We start from the raw sequence: 14,502 nt of genomic DNA, 5'->3' as shown, positions 1-14,502 counted from the left end.
GTATATACATACGATGGAATATTATGCAGCTTTAAGACAAGATAAACTTATGAACCATGTAATAACATGGATGGACCTAGAGAATATTATGCTGAGTGAATCCAGCCAAAAACTAAAGGACAAATACTGTATGGTCCCACTGATGTGAACGGACATTCGAGAATAAACTTGAAATATGTCATTGGTAACAGAGTTCAGCAGGAGTTAGAAACAGGGTAAGACAATGGGTAATTGAAGCTGAAGGGATACAGACTGTGCAACAGGACTAGATACAAAAACTCAAAAATGGACAGCACAATAATACCTAATTGTAAAGTAATCATGTTAAAACACTGAATGAAGCTGCATCTGAGCTATAGGTTTTTGTCTTGTTTTGTTTTGTTTTGTTTTGATTTTACTATTATTACTTTTATTTTTTTCTCTATATTAACATTCTATATCTTTTTCGGTTATGTTGCTAGTTCTTCTAAACCAATGCAAATGTACTAAGAAATGATGATCATGCATCTATGTGATGATGTTAAGAATTAATGATTGCATGTGTAGAATGGTATGATCTCTAAATGTTGGGTTAATTTCTTTTTTTCCGTTAATTAAAAAAAAAAAAAAAAGAGAAGGGATAATTGGAGATGAAGGGATACAGACTGTACAACGGGACTGGATATAAAAACTCAGAAATGGACAGCACAATACTACCCAATTGTAATGCAATTATGTTAAAACACTGAATGAAGCTGCATGTGAGGTATAGGTTTTTTGTTTTTGTTTTTTTTTCTTTCTATTATTGTTTTAATTCTTATTCTGTTGTCTTTATTTCTTTTTCTAAATCGATGCAAATGTACTAAGAAATGATGAATATGCAACTATGTGATGTTATTAAGAATTACTGATTGTACATGTAGATTGGAATGATTTCTAATTGTTTTGTTAATTCTTTTTTTAATTAATAAAAAAAAACATTAAAAAAAAAAAAAAGATGCATATCTACTTCGGAAAAAAAAACAATTTCCTTCAATTTTATGTATACAATAACAAAACTGCATTATTTTCCCTTACTTATTTGAATGATCATATTTGTACGACTGTATTTTACTTCCCAAATGTGAGGTAGAAGATATTGTAATTTTCAAAAGTAAAAAAAAAAATCTTCCCACTGCAAAGCTCCTGAGCTGCTGCAGAGTGCCAGCAGCTATCCTTGCTGGGATTAATCACAATAAAGCTCTGGCAAATAAATGTCGAAACAGGCAGCTCAAAACGAACTGAAGCAGGGAAACTGAAATAAAGTTCTGGCTGATGCCTTTAAAAACTAACAAACAAAACTTAAAGGAGCCAATCAATACCAGAAACAAATTTACAAGACAGGCACCAGAATACTGAGCATGCTGATTTTATAAACAATGAAAAAATTAATGCATACCCGTTTCCTTCCATAATGTTGCACAGTAAATATGTGGTGACGTGACAAGGACTACAACTCATATCAGGCTGGTGGAAGACAATTCTCCATGGGCATCTCATCTTTCTACACGTTTAGTAAGCAGATGCAGTGAATACCTTCCTTCAAGACTATCTTTGCAAGAATGTTTGTTTGTATAGAAAACAGCCTTGGGAAATGCAGTGTGTCCTTTGAAAAAAAAAGAGCAGCTTGTCTTACAGCCTGGGAAGCTTGACACAGTGTTTCCCTCTGGAGACAAGTGCAGGGATGCCTACTGCCCATTTAAAAGACTCAGTACCCCTAGACTCAGGGTTCTGCTCCTTAACACAGCCTGCTGTATGCGTGCAGAGGTCACTTGGCTTTCTTTGCTTCACCCTGAGGGAAATGAGTCTCAGGGAACTGCTCAAGAAAATACTGATTCTGTGGCTGTTGCTATTGCCATGAGTACTGAAGTCCTCAGTCTCTGACTGGGGAGGCTTTTGTCTTCTGCTATAGCATTTGTGAAAATGGCAGGTTAACTCACTGCATCACAAGTAGGGTAAAAGCTCAGGCTGTTCACAGTTCTTAATGTTTTGTTACAAAATGATGGAAATTTTATTTATGGAACAAAAAGTTATGTTCCCAAATTAGATTTTTTTGTGTGTAGATTATGCCAGAATGTTTAGCATATACACAGGTATAACTGGCTATCCAGGTATCTGTGTACCAAAAGTACTCTGCCTATAGGAATGGTAATATTTATAATTGCCTACAAAAATGTTTCCTATCTATAGAAGTAGTTACTTAATTTATTTGTCTAAATATAGTCCATCACATAAATAAAAACGCAACATATATTTTCATTATGAATGTATGGAAATGAGGAAGTACATAATATTGCGATAGAAAAAAATAATTAAAATTGCCCCTTCAGCAATTTTGAAATGAGGGGTGCCATTTTTTCTTATTAAGAAAATTCAAATAGCTAGAATACCAATAACATTGTAAATTTAAAATGTATATTTTGTACAAGGTAATTATATCTAAAATCACAGAACTGTATAACTCAGAATGACTTTACAGACCATCAATGTCAACTTTCTCAATTCCTGTGTAAAAATTTCATTAAAGAAAACATAAGCATGCAAGTTAAGAAATTTGTTTAAGATAAATGGACAGATGGGTAATGGGTAACAGATTCATTTTTCCTATCAGGGTAGTGTATATTATTTCCTCCATCAAGGATACGTGATATTGATATGTCTCATACTGGTTATATTAACCTTGACCACTGGGTTAAAATGTTGTCTGACAGGTTTCTTCAGTGTAAAATTACTGTTTTTCCTTTTCTAAGTTATTAAATATTCTAGGGCAGATATTTTTGTGACTATGCAAGTATCCGTTTCTCCTTGTGATAGATTGAATCATGCCCCCATAAAGACGGGTTCAAGTTCTAACCTCCAGCCCTGTAGGTGTGCATCCATTTGTAAGTAGCAGCTTTGAAGATGTTATCAGTTAAAATGAACCCAAACTGAATAATGGTGGGCCTTAGTCCACTCTTATGAGGCTGGAGTCCTTATAAAGAGACAACAGAGCAGGAGAAATCAGTAGAAATCAGAGGAGGAGACAGAAAAAGACAGATCACCCTCTGTCAGAGATTGCTACCATCAGAACAGTACAAATGTTGGAGAAAGCATGGCCTGCAGTGTCTTGATGTTTGGACTTCTAGCTTCCAAACCTGTGAGACATTAAATTTCTATTGGTCTTTCATGGGCAGGCAATGGTGGCACAGTGGCAGAGTTCTCACCTGCCATGCTGGAGACCCAGGTTCGATTCTTCGTGCCTACCCATGCAAAAAAAAATTCCTATAGGTCAAGCCAACCCATTCTGTTATTTGTAGCAATATCCCTGGCAAACTAAGACACTTCTGAAACTTTTACCCACTAATGTTAGCAAACATAGTTGGATCTTACCTACAACAATTATTGTACTGTTCAAATGGTGATTTTTCTACTTCCTTTAATGTAAATATTTTTTTGTGAAGAAGAGCCCATTAATTATCTATTAATTAAATTATTTTTATCAGTATGACCTCAGGGCTATACAGTTCATTCTGAAGTACAATCCAACATTGTTGTTATTAATTCGTTGCTCAAATTTTTCCAGCTTTGGACTTTAGGAGCTTTTTCATGCTAGCTTCTGAGCCCTTTTGACATATCACCATCCTTTTCTGAGTTCTTCCTTACTCTCTGTCAACACAAAATGATACAAACTCATCTTGTATTTTTCCTGTCCCAACTTGAATTCAGCCATTTCTTGAAAGAGCTGATTCCTTTAATTTGAGAATGGTTTTTAGAAACCAAGATCTGGGTATTAGGTGTGTCTATTGCTACTTGGATGTCATTACTTCTAGGTGCTCTTAATGGATAGAACTAAAAATACACACATTATGATATTAACTCATTTAAGCTCCTTTTAAAAAGAAATAGTCCCTTGCTGTCCAATGTATGACTTACAGAACAATAGTGTTGACTCAGAATGCTTACCATAACCTGAGGTGTGAACATCTGCATTTAACATGTTTGCAAAGCACTGATATAGACAGCCATCTTTTCCTTACCCCCTCAGTTAAAAATAACTTGATGACATGAGCTTATTAAAAAGTCAATGCAGCAGGCTTCTGCCCAGAAAATAGTTTAGTGGGTCTAGATAGTCATATATTTAAAAAGCACTGATTCTTATTTTCAGGTAAGTTTGGAAAGCATTATTCTACAGGTTTATCATTGGTCTATGCAATAACAGAAATGACTAACAGTAGAAGTTGTGTTATCCTAGACTTAAGTAAGGTTATGCAGCTCCCTATTGATTCTTGATAATTTACATTTGGAAAGCACTTCATAGATTTCAAAGTGGTTTTGCATCAATCATGTTTGTAAAAATATCTTTCACAGACAAGAGTCATCACTCTAGGTCTTCCTTTGTATCATCTCCAGAGTTATCTTTCTGAAAGAAGGATGAGACCAGTTGAACTCTTTTAATCTTGAAAAGTGTCCTGTTAGCTATAAAATCAAAGAGGTACTTGGCAGCACATATACAGCCTGTCATGATTTCACTCTAGTCTTAAGCTGTCTACATACACCCTTACCCTATAATTGTGATTATTTTGTTTTTCTTTGTGAAATTCTCTTCTCACTTCACTTCCATTTGTTCTGTATATGTCCTATTAAAATCTAGCACCCACCCCAAGTACTACTATATTCACAATACAGTCATGGACTCCTGCAGTTATCTATAACCACTTCCTCATGGTTTGTCTATCATATATGGCAATATTGGTATGATCATTTTCCTTTATTTTGCCCTAAGTTTCAACTTACATATTTGTTCTGGCTGTATTTCTTACTAGAAAATGAGAACATTGAGGATAGGAATTGGTTCATGCTGTCATCGTGTCCCCCTTTCCCAGTCTATATGGGCTAGGATTGCCTGACTATTCTCTTTACTGTAGTTGATATTAATTGGTTTGTTTTTGTCTTAAAAGTTAATTAAGAGGTTTATGACATGCTGTTAAAAATGATCATATGAAGGTATTATTTAAATACTGATGAGAAATATCCTAGTCTGTCAGACGAAGACTATACCTGCCCTGGTATGCAAAAAAGAAAAGAATAAAAGCAGACCAAATAGTTTTCCTTGTGCTAAAATGAGGAGAACATGCTCTGAAAGAGAAAAATAAAATATATTTAATAGTATTACCCCAATGACACAACTATTTTAGAAGGAAAATTATAGAGACTTATAGAACATTATATATAATCTGATGCCTTATAGCACATGGAACATTGGACTGTTATCTTTATGGACTTCCTGGCCATATCTTACTAAATGCAAAAGCTCTTCTTGTGTTCATTGAACTGTCAAATTTTAAACCATGAGTGAAAAATAAAGTTAAAGAAAAATCTCAAAAGAAGTGTACTCTCCAGAGAGAGTAATAAAAAATTGTGGCCCAATTAGGGTAGTTATTTGGTTTAGATAAGTTGCTATTTTTATCTCTAGCTCCATCTATCTAGCTAGTTATCTTAGAGGCACTTTGGGTGGGCACTCAGTAAATATTTACAAAAGTAGGTGAGTCTACTTAATCCAGATAAGGGCAACAATAAGAAATGTCTTTCTTTAAAAGTAGTTTCAGTCACACATCATTCAGTCCATCTGAAGGGTACAATCAGTGGCTCTTGGTATAATCACAGAGCTGTGCATTTATCACCACAATCAATTTTATAACATTTTCATTGCTCCAAAAAGAAAAATCCTATATGCCTTACACTCTACTATTATTGGCACTTAGCATTGGTTTGGTCTCTGGTTATAATTGATGAAATATATTCAAATATTACTGATAACTAGAGTCAATAATTTGTATTATGTATATTTTGCCCCATATTCCACCATACCATTAACACCTTCTCATAGTGACATATATTTGTTTAGTTCATGGAAGAACATCCTTATATGTATTATTAACCACCTTCATGATCCACAACAGGTTTTACTACATTATACTGAATGTTTCATCCTCTAGTTTTCCTTTAAGTGACATATAAGACACTAAACTTCCCCTTTCAACCACAATCACATTCCTAATTCATTGCTGTTAATTAGTTCATGATACTCTGTCACCATCACCTCTTTTTGCAAGCACTTACAATCAACCTACATAGAAATTCTGCACAAATTTAGTATCAGTTCCCCTTATTCTACCCACATTCTATTTCCGAGCAAACTATATTCTACATTTTAACTCAATGAGTTTGCTCATTATAATTAGGTCACACTAACAAGATCATACAATATTTGTCCTTTTGTGTCTGACTTATTTCACTCGACATAATGTTCTTAGGGTTCATCTATGTTGTCACATGCATCAGAACTTCATTTGTTTTTATAGCTGAATAATATTACATCTTATATATATATACATTTTGTTTATCCATTCATCAGTTGATTGACACTGGGGTTGTTTCCATCTTTTGAAAGTTGTGAATAATGACATTACGGATATTGATCTGCAAATGTCTTTTTGTGTCCCTGCTTTCAGTTCTTCTGGGTATATACCTAGTAGCAGGATTGCCAGATCATATGGAAATTATACACTTGACTTCAAGAGAAATTCCCAAAGTGTCTTCGACAGTGGCTGCAACCTTCTACATTCCCACCAGTAGTAAATAAGTGTTTCTAATTCCCCACATCCTCTCCAACACTTGTAATGTTCAGTTTTGTTTAATAATTACTGTGCTGGTTTGAAACTGTTGTGTACCACAGAAAAGCCATGCTTTTTTTTTTTTTTTTTTTTTTTTTTTTGTGAGGGCATGGTGTGGAAATCAAACCCAGGTCTCATGCATAGAAGGCAAACATTCTACCACTGAACCACCCATGCACTGAAAACCATGTTCTTTAATCCTCATTCAATATTGCTGAGTGGGATCTTTTTTATTGTTTCTATGGAGATGTGACCCACCCAAATGTATATGGTAACTTTTGATTAGTTGGTTTCCATGGAGATTAGGTGGTTTCCTATTCAAAGTGGGGTTGCTTACTGGAGCCCTTTATAGAGGGAACCATTTGGTAAAAAAAAATCTTCAGTGCTCACAAAGCCCACACAGCCAGATTCCCTTGAAGATGAAGAAAGAAGATGCCCACGAGGAAGATGTTTGAAATAAGAAGCCAGAAACCCCAGCACATGCCAACCATGTGCCTTCCCAGCTGACAGAGGAGTTCCGGACATATTTGCCTTTCTTGAATCAAGGTATCTTTCCCTGGATGCCATAGTTTGGACATTTTTAAAGCCTTAGAACTGTAAACTTGCAACTTAATAAATTCCCTTTTTAAAAAGCCATTCTGAAGGTGGGCCACAGTGCCTCAGCAGGCAGAGTTCTTGCTTACCATACCAGAGACCTAGGTTCAATTCCCAGTGCCTGCCCATGCAAAAAAAAAAAAAAAGAAGAAAGAAAAATCTATTCTGTTTCCTGTTATATTGCATCCTGGCAGCTTAGTAAACTAAAACAAAGTGACCCTTCTAGTAGGTGTGAAATGAAATCTCATTGTGGCATTTATTTGCTAGTGTGGTTGAAAATCTTTTCATATGCTATTTAACCATTTGGTTTTCCTCTTTGAAAGAAAGTCTATTGTCCATTTTGTAATTGGGTTATCTTTTTATTGTTGAGTTGTAAGGGTTCCTTATATATTCTGGATATGAAGCCCTTATTGGATACTCAGTTTCCAAATATTTTCTCCCACTGGGTAAGGCTGCCTTTCCACCTTCTTGACGAAGTCCTTTCAAGCACAAAATTATTCAATTTTAGGAGATTCCATTTATCTTTTTTCTTTCATTGTTTGTGATTTGTGTGTAAAGTCTGAAAAATCCACCACTTACCATAATACCATAATATCTTGAAGATGCTTTCTTAGATTTTTTTTAGGAGTTTTATGGTCTTTGACCAACTTTAAGTTAGTTTTGGTGTAAGGAGTGAGTAAGGGGTACTATTTTGTTCTTTTTCATATATGTGTAACTTCCCCAGCACTATTTGTTGGAGAAACAAAACTATTTTGTGCCAGTTGAGTGGATTTATCAGTCTTGTCCAAAGCCAATTGACCATAGATATGAGTGTCCATTTTGGAACACTCAGTTCAATTCCATTGATCAATATATCTATTTTTATGCCAGCACCATGCTGTTTTGACCTCTGTAGCTTTGTAATATGTTTTAAAGTCAGGAAGTGTGAGTCCTCCAATTTCATTCTTCTTTTTCAATGTGTTCTTGGCTATTTGTGGCCCTATAACCTTCCAAATAAATTTGATAATTGGCTTTTCATTTTCAGAAAAGTAGAATGTTGAAATTTTGATTGTAATTGTGTTGAATCTTTAAGAAATTGGATAGAATTGACATCTTAATGTTATTTAGCCTTCTAGTCCACATACATGTAATATCTTTCCATTTATTTAGGTCTTCTGTGATTTATTTTAGAAATGTTTTGCAATTTTCTGTGTATAGGTCCTTTACATCCTTGGTTAATTTTATTCCTAGATATTTGATTCATTTTTTCTTCTTGATTTCCTTCCCACATTCCTTATTACTAGTGTATAGAAACACTACTACTTTTTGCATGTCGACCTTGTATCCCACTGCTTGGCTGAACTCATTAGCTCTAGATTTGTTGTAGTGTTTTGTTTTATTTTGTTTTTTTAATCTTCTAAATAGTATCATGTTATCTGCATTAGTGAAAGTTTACTTCTTCCTTTCCAATTAGGATGTCTTTTGTTTCTTTTACTTGTATAACTGTTCTAGGTAGAACTTCTAGCCCAAAGTTGAATAACAGTGATGACAGTAGGTATTCTTGTCTTATTCCTGATCTTAGATGGAAAGTTTTCAGTCTTTCACCATTGAGTATGATATTAGGTGTGGGTTTTTCATATATGTCCTTTATCATACCGAGGAAGGTTCCTTCTATTTCTGTCTGTGTGTCTTTATCAAGAAAGGATGCAGATTTTGTCAAATGTCTTTTCTGCAGCAATCAAAATTACACGTGTTTTTCATCTTCAATTTGTTGATGTTGTGAATTACTTTAATTGATTTTCTTCTGTTAAAACATCCTTGCATATCTGAGATAAAACCCACTTGATCATTACGCATTAATTTGTATAATGTACCATTGGATTTGCATGTATATTTTGAGAATTTTCTATTCTATATCCATTAAAAAGATTGGTCTGTGATGTTCTTTTCTTGTAGTATCTTCATCTTGCTTTGGATCAGGTGATTCTAGCTGTATAGAATGATTTAAGTAGAATTCCCTCCTATTCAGTTTTTGGAAGAATTTGAACAAGAGTGGTACTAATTCTTCATGGAATACGTCTCAAAACGCACTTGTGATGCCATTTAGTCCTGAGCTTTTCAATGTTGAGAGGTTTTGGATGAATAATTCATTCTCTTTACTTGTAATTGGTTTGTTGAAATTTTCTATTTCTTCTAGAGTCAATGTAGTCTGTTCGTGTATTTCTAGTAAACTGCTCATTTAATCTAAGTTGTCCAGTGTGTTGGCATGCAAATGTCAATAGTATCCTTTTAAGGTCTTTTATATTTCTGTAGGTCAGTAGTGAGATCCCCCCTCTCATTTCTGATTTTATTTATTGGTACCTTCTCTATTTTTTTCTTTGTCAGTCTGTCTAAGGGTTTGTCAGTTTTATTGATCTTGAAGAACCAACTTTCATTTTTGTTGAATCTCACTATTTTTTGTTGTTGTTGTTGGTCTCAGTTTCACTTATTTCTCCTCTAATCTTTGCTATTTCTTTTTGGTTGCTTTAGGGTTACTTTGCTGTTCTTTTTCTAATTTGTCCAGTTGTGAATTAGACTTTGACTTCAGCTCTCTCTTATTTTATAATGTAGACATTTAGGGCTATAAATTTCACTCTCAGCATTGTTTTCACTGAATCCTATGAGTTTTGATATGTTCTGTTTTCATTTGCATTCTTCTCAAGGTACTTACTGATTTCTCTTGCAATTTTCTTTGGCCCACTGATTGTTATAGAGAGCCGTTTAACCTCTCTTTATCTGTGAATTTTCAAGTTATCTGCCTCTTTTTTATTCCATCTTCATTTTATTATGGCCAGAACAAGTTCTTTGTATAATTCCAATTTTTAAAATTATTGATATGTGACTTCCAAATATTTTCTCCCACTGAGTTGGCTGTCTCTTCATCTTTTGCCAAAGTCCTTTGAGGCACAGATCTTTTGATTTTAAGGAGTTCCCATTTATCAATTCTTTCTTTTGATGCTTATGCATTAGTTGTAAAATTTAAGAATCTATCTCCCATTATTGATGGGAGATGTTTCCCTATATTTTCTTCTAAGTGTTTTATAGTACTGGCTTTTAGATTTAGGTCTGTGCCAATGTGAAAGGATGCATGTACCCTAGAAAAGCCATGTTTTCATCCTAATCATATTTTGTGAAAGTAGCCATTTTTTCTAATCCCTATTCAGTACTCTATGTTTGAAACTTTAATCAGATCTTTTCCCTGGAGATGTGACTCAATCAATAGTGGTTGTTAAACTGGGTTAGATGGAGACATGTCTCCACCAATTCAAGGTGGGTCTTGATTAGTTTACTGGAATCCTATAAAAGAGGAAACATTTTGGAAAAATTGGGAGATTCAGAGAGAGCAGAGCAGAATGACATAACCACAAGAAGCAAAGGGTCCACCAGCCAGCAACCTTTGGTGATGAAGAAGGAAAACATCCACCAGGGAGTTTCATGAAGCAGGAAGCCAGGAGAGAAAGCTAACAGATGATGCCTTGTTTGCTATGTGCCCTTCCAGACGAGAGAAACCCTGACCCTACTCACCATGTACCTTTCCAGATGAAAGAGAAACCTTAACCATGTTTGCTATATACCTTTCTGCTTGAGAGAGAAACCCTTAACTTTAATGGCCTACTTGAATCAAGGAATCTTTCCGTGGATGCCTTAGATTGGACATGTTTATAAACTTGCTTTAATTGGGACATTTTTTTCAGCCTTAGAAGTATAAACTAGCAACTTATTAAACTCCCTTTTTTAAAAAGCCATTCCATTTCTTCATTCTGGCAGCTACCAGACTAGAACAAGGTCTTAAATCCATTTTGAATTAATTTTTGTATAGAGGTCCTCTTTCATTATTTTGGCTATTAATATCCAGTTCGCCCATGGCCATTTATTGAAAAGACTATTCTGTCCCAGTTCAGGGGCTTTGGGGGCCTTATTGAAGAACAATTGGCCATAGATTTGGTGGTCTATTGCCCTAATATTAATTAAGTTCCATTCGTCCATACTTCTATTGTTGTGCCAGTATCCACTCTTTTTCCACCACAGTGGTTTACAGTAAGTTTTTAAGTCAGGAAGTACTAGTTTTCCCACTTAGCTCTTCCTTTTAGGATATCTTTAGCTATTTGAGTTCTCTTTCCCTTCCAAATAAACTTGGTAACTAGTTTTTCCAAGTCTTCAAAGTAGGTTAGTGAAATTTTAATTGCTATTGCATTGAATCTGTAGATCAATTTGGGTAGAGTTGACATCTTAACAACATTCAATCTTCCTGTCCATGAGCATGGAATGTCCTTCCATTTACTTAGGTCCTCTTTAATTTTTATAGCAATGTTTTGTAGTTTTCTGTGTGCAAGTCCTTGATATCCTTGGTTAGACTTATTCCTAGATACTTATTTCTTTAGGTTTGCATTTTGAATGGGCTTTTTCCCTTAATTTTATCTTCAATTAGGTCATTACCAGTGTATAGAAACATTACTGAATTTTGCATATTAATCTTGTATCTTGCCAGTTTGCTGAATTTAATTATCAGCTCAAGTAACTTTGTCATAGATATTTCAGGGTTTTCTAAGTATAGAGTCATGTAGTAGGCACCACAGATGAAGAAAATATTTTGAAACCACATTTTGGATAAAGGCTTGGTATCTGGTGCATATAAATAAATTATACAACTCAATAACAAAAGAACAAACAAGCCAATTATAAAATGAACAAATACTGTGAATAGACATTTTTTTCTGAAAATCAAATACAAATATCTAAAAGGCACAAGAAAATGTTCATCTTTATTAGCTATAAGAGAAATGAAAATCAAGAGTACAATGAGATATCACCTCACATCTAAAAGAACAGCTGCTATTAACCAAACAGAAAACTACAAATGTTGGAGATAATGTGGAGAAATTGGAACAATTATGCACTGCTGGTGGGAATGTATCATGGTACAGTTGCTATAGAAGGCAGTTGGGCAGTTCCTTAGAAAACTAAATATCCAGTTGCCCTATGACTCAGCAATACCAATACTTGGTATATAACCAGAAGAGCTGAAAGCAGTGCATGAACAGACATTTGCACACCAATATTCATAGTGGCACTTTTCACAATGCCAAAAGATGGAAACAACCCAAGGGTGCATTACCAGACAAGTGGATAAACAAATTGGGGTGTATACATATGATGAAATATTATGGAGCAGTAAGATGAAGTGAGGTTCCAAAGCATATAACGAGATGAACGAAACTTGAGGTCATAATTCTGAGTGAAATAAAATCACACACAAAAGGATAGATACTGTATGAGTTTGCTATTTTGGCTCTGGTAGAAGTAATCCAAAAGGTTTACACTGTGGAATATAGGGGACTTAGAGGTACCCTGAAGCAGGGGAAAGGTAACCCAATGAGGTTGGACTTTAATGTAAGGGAAGGGGTAGAAGTGATGGTAGTTAATTAGCAGGGTTATATGTATCATTACCATATTGAAGATGCATATGATTGAAAGGGGATGTATAGTGCCGTGTATCCCACTGATTAACTCTACAATTATAAATAAATTCTCTCATGAACTCCTTCAATGGTTTAATTTTTTATAAAGAGTCAATAATAGAGAGGTATGAGGGAAAACTAATATTGCATGCTATGGCTTATAGTTAACAGAAGACAACAAAAATGCCACAGTAATACAAGGGGTAAATAATTAGGGGGAAGGCCTATGTGGAACATGACATCCAGAGATGACAGTCTCCCTGGTAGCGTGGGAGATGACCCCCAGGGATGAGCCTGGCCCTGGAACCATGGAATTAACAATGCCATCTTGACAAAAAGGGGAAAAAGAAGTGTAATAAAGTATCAGTGGCTGCGAGAATTCAGATAGAGTTAAGAGGCTACTCTGGAGGTCACTCTTATGCATGCTTAAGTTAGATATTGCTACCTATCATAACTTGTCAAACTCAACCAAAACTATTCCTGCCAATCCTAAAGAATTCCTAGGGAATTATATAAGATTTTAAAAAGATTCCATGCACTAAGGTAACTTTTCAGAAGCCTATAACCTCCAGATGGGTCTCTGGATCAGATAAGTCCTGAAATGAAGATGGATCAGCCTCTCCAGAACATCAGCCGGTTCCATCCCCCTACCCCATATTATGGATAGCCCCTTCCAACATGAAAAAGTTAGAATGGGCATAGCTCAAATAATCCTAAAGAGTGGGAGAAAGCTCAGATCAAAGTTGATGATGGAGTTATACAGAGGTCAGGTTTAACAAATGAGTGCTGAATCATTATACCGATACTTCTTTTAGCCTCCAGTACCTTCAAGCAGTCAGAAATAAAAACCTAAAATTATGCAATTGTAATTCATACCAAACTCTGAAATCTTTTCTGCAACTATTTGTTGCAATGCACTTTGAAATTTATTGCTAATTTGTATGTATATTATTTAAAGAGAAGGAGAAATATAACAGAGAAGATAGAATTTACTAAATGAGTAAAACTGTTGAATTATTATATTGATGTTTCTGTTGGACTCCAGTGTCTTGGCACAACTAGAAGTAATAATGAAAAATCATGGAATTGTAACCCATACAAAACTTTAAAATCTGCTCTTTAACTACTTGTTAAAGTGTACTTGGAAATTTATTGCTTTTTTTGGTATACGTGTTACATCTCACAACAAAAATAAATGTTAATAAATAATAATTGGGTGGGAAGTACAAGACATTAACAGTGGTTTTGATTTGATATTTGGTGTGACTAAGTTTATCAGTTCTTTGTCTCTTTGGATCAATGAAAATTCTCTAAAATTGAGAGTGCTGCTGATGGTACAACAAAATAAGGATACTGAAAGACATGGTTTGTTTATTTTGGACATTATCCACAATACCCAATGGATGTAGGGAGCTGAAAGGTGCAATGACTGAGAAGCTGGAAGGCGAAATATGATATATATATATATGTGATAGAATACTGTGTGGCTACAGAAAGGAATGACATTCGTGAGTCATACAACAAACTAAATGAACCTTGGGGAAATTGTGTTCTGCAAAGTAAGCCAGAAACAAAAGATCAAATATGCTATGGTCTCTTTCAGAAAATACTTATAAGAAGATTGGAGCCCAGATTGCCATAGCTGCCATGCTTAGTCTGAAGTTGTAAGTGCATTTCTAGGTTCTGAGACATTGAATTCTGTGTCTCTAAATTTTCAGGTATTTCCCTGAAAATGTGAGTACCTCTGTGAACTAAGATAA

General features: G+C 34.8%; 1 protein-coding gene across 5 annotated transcripts in view; it reads left to right on the top strand.

Annotated features, from left to right (window-relative positions):
- Positions 1 to 14,502, top strand: part of CCSER1 (coiled-coil serine rich protein 1) — a 1,450,145-nt gene that overhangs the window by 538,825 nt on the left and 896,818 nt on the right. The gene's annotated exons all lie outside the window — the stretch shown is intronic.

Source organism: Tamandua tetradactyla, chromosome 24 (genome assembly GCF_023851605.1).
Source record: "Tamandua tetradactyla isolate mTamTet1 chromosome 24, mTamTet1.pri, whole genome shotgun sequence".
In the NCBI taxonomy this organism is placed as follows: Eukaryota; Metazoa; Chordata; class Mammalia; order Pilosa; family Myrmecophagidae; genus Tamandua; species Tamandua tetradactyla.
The sequence above is the reverse complement of the archived record's forward strand: the minus strand, read 5'-3'. Positions and strand labels throughout refer to the sequence as shown.